Source organism: Austrofundulus limnaeus, unplaced genomic scaffold, assembly GCF_001266775.1.
Source record: "Austrofundulus limnaeus strain Quisiro unplaced genomic scaffold, Austrofundulus_limnaeus-1.0 Scaffold318, whole genome shotgun sequence".
In the NCBI taxonomy this organism is placed as follows: Eukaryota; Metazoa; Chordata; class Actinopteri; order Cyprinodontiformes; family Rivulidae; genus Austrofundulus; species Austrofundulus limnaeus.
In genome coordinates this window covers 607,705-610,810 of record NW_013952720.1, presented here as the reverse complement: position 1 = coordinate 610,810, position 3,106 = coordinate 607,705, and the positions used below count along the sequence as shown (strand labels likewise).

Here is a 3,106-nt window from a genome sequence, read left to right as displayed (position 1 = left end):
TCTATCATTCTATATCTTCTGTTTTATTTTAATTTCATTTGAACTTTTTCTAATATTTATAATTCTGTTAGTCATTTAATGTTGGAGAACCTGGAGGAACCAACTGCCTGTGGGTTTGCTTCCCTCACTTCCTGTTTTTAAACCTCATATAAATCAGATTTTTCCTCCCTGCCTTCAGCACAGTGTGACATGTTGACTTTTAGTTATTTTTATTTTTACTTTTTCTGTTTTCATCTTTTGCTCCGTGCTGCTTTGTTTTAACACTTGGATCAATCTTTTTTAAGCTTTATAAATAAAGCTGCATTGTGCTTTAAAACAATCTGATGTGAATCTGACGAGTGGTTATTTTATTTCCAAGGAAAAGAAGGAACGTTCAGAATTTATTTTAGATGTGTTAAGTGTGATTTTGTGGGAAAGTTGTGAACAGGAGGGAGTCTCATGTAACTGAAGGTAATTTAGTTTCCATAAATTCTGCAGCTGTGATGTTGACTCGTTTTGAGACAGGACTCTGAGGAAACAGGCCAGAATGTCCGGTTTTCATAGATAAAAATCATAAAAGTGGGGGCGGCGGCCGTGAAAACAGAAATAAACTGTGATTTTTATAATGCAGCTTCACGGTTCACTCTGAATTCAGCCTGACTCAAAACAAAATGTTAAATATTTCCTTGTAATTTAAAGTCTGCAGCGTTCACAGATCAGTATCTTACCTGTCGCAGATGGAGCTTTAATTCTGATGGGGTTCATGAGTTAACGACTCACTTCCTGCAGGGTTTGTGTTGTTTTTCTGCCTAAAGACCTGTTTCATGCGAAGGTGTAATTCACAACAGGACCGTGAACTGTTTCAACACTGAAACAACCAAACTATAGAACATCTTGTCTCAAAGGACATCCCTCTGGATCCAGGTTTTTTTAATACTATGTTTCCCAAAAATACTTTGTTTACCAAACGTGAACARTTACTGATTGATATGTGTCTACTGAAGCTAAAAGACTGATGACACACAACAGGACCAGGTGACTGGACCACACAGACTTTACCCCTGAACACACAACACATCTCCTGAAAGGGAAAAGTCAGTTATTTGAAAACATAAGGAGACCCTTTGGACACGTGTGGATGGTGTGGACCAGTGGTTCCAAGCTTTTTGGACTTGTGTACCTCTGAGCCATTTTATCATATCACCAGTACCCCCTCAAACCTATTAATCACTCTCCAAAACTATAATGTACAACGTCCTGATGCATCTCAGTAATCCAGGTAAAAAATCAAAAGGAAAAAAATTGTATAGGTCCTCTGGACGGGTTTAACCCGTCCAGAGGACCTATACATTTTTTTTCCTTATAATGTACAACAGCTGATTATTAAATGAAAATTATTTATTCAACCTTAATTCTCAGGCATTTTATTCTTTTCAACTCAAATTAAACAAAGACAAAAACGTTTCCTTGAAAGTGAATAAATAATTAAAGGGACRATATGATGTAAAATCAACTTTTTTCAGTTTATATCATATTCATCATATATTTCCACTTTGCTGAAATCATCAGTCCTATTTTTTTATTTACACACCTGGGACATTTTTCCACTTACCCCCTGTAAAACGCTCGCGAACATCAAGGGTACCCCTGGTTGGGATCACTGGTGTGGACTTGACTCAGGAGGAAGAGGTCATCTGAGGACAGGAACGACCGGATTATGTTGACAACAAGCAACAGAGTCTCTTCATTAAACTGTTGTACGTTTAAGATGTTTGYAGATTTGTATCCAAAGAGGGCGCTTGTTGTTGTTGTTCATTGTGTTATATGGGGTCTATGTAAAATTGTAAAAAATTCAATAAAAATATTGTAAAAACACTTAATTTTAAATTTACAGTAAATTCAAAAATTTAAACTAAAACAGTACCATGACCTTTTCTGGGATTCTTGACAAATTAAGAAAAACGAGATGTGATCATTTTGTGTTGRTTTTAAAGTTTTAAGATGAATCGTTTTGTTTGGTCTCGGCTCACAGCTGAGCGGTCAGGTTTAAACCTGAGAGCTATCTGCAACAGGTAAGATATTTGTTAATAACCTTCCAGTGTTTCGTCTCTCACTGTAGTAGTTTTTTWTATCCTCACCAACCTGTTGTGATGAGTGAGAGACCGCCGTCTTAACGATTTACAGACGGTGATGAAAACATCCCTCGGCCACCTGGGACCTGGGTTTCCATGGCAACAAATGAAAAAGGTGCAGCTGGTTTTTAGGGCGAGGCTGGAAGCTGAAGCTCTCTGTGATGGAATAAGTTGCTCCTGTCTTCATGGCTGCTCCTCCAGGAGACGAGGCGTTTCCCCTCCTCCTCTTCCTCTCATGTTGCAGGTTAACCCAGTTAGGAGGCCGTGGCTCCTCACAGACGAGGTGATGCTTTAATTACATCATTACCGCAGAAAGAAAACCTGATGGAGGAAGTCGGGTCGGAACCCGCCGCTCCTCCACTCGAGCTGAGAGGTCGAGAGCTGGTTTCAGACTCACGTCTGATTATCTGAGCGAAGCAAAGGAAGGCGAGGAGTCCTGCTGCTCGCAGAGCTGCTCTGAGGACAGGAACAGGCTTTAATAAAGGTTTTATTCTGCAGAACCTGAAGAGCTGCTGAAGAGCACAGAAACCCTGCAGGACAGGGGTCCTCCAGGTCCAGGACTGGACTCCAGTTAACATTTATATTTATGAACCAAAACATGCTTTGATGAAAGCCTAGAAGTCCTGCAGTGATGCTGGCAGATTCAGTAAGACCTGTTACTCAGACTGCACGTTGGGGAGGACTCTCAGCTACTACCACCCCAAACTGTGACTCAGAGTGAATTTTAGACATGTTTCTGTTGGTTGTTTCAGTGTTTTACAGTCTGAAGTGATGTCAGAATATCTGGTTGTCTTTCTGAGGAACAGTTAATGGTTCTGACTGCATCTGTCCAAACAGCACCAACATCGTCACCTTCATCCTCTGCAGCCGGCCTGATGGTCTCTGATGGTCTCTGATGGTCTCTAACAGTCTCTGATGGTCTCTGACAGTCTCTGATGGTCTCTGACAGTCTCTGATGGTCTCTGACAGACTCTGACAGTCTCTGATGTCTATGA

At 40.5% G+C, this 3,106-nt stretch overlaps 1 long non-coding RNA gene across 1 annotated transcript in view; it reads right to left on the bottom strand.

Annotated features, from left to right (window-relative positions):
- The window catches only part of LOC106527272 (uncharacterized), a 6,119-nt gene extending 3,315 nt beyond the window's left edge, over positions 1–2,804 (bottom strand). The window contains exons 1-2 of the long non-coding RNA XR_001311363.1: positions 2,122–2,804; positions 1,592–1,673 (exon numbers count right to left, since the gene is read on the bottom strand). This is a non-coding gene — a long non-coding RNA (uncharacterized LOC106527272). The remainder of the gene's footprint in view (positions 1–1,591; positions 1,674–2,121) is intronic.
- Positions 2,805–3,106: the final 302 nt, after the last annotated feature.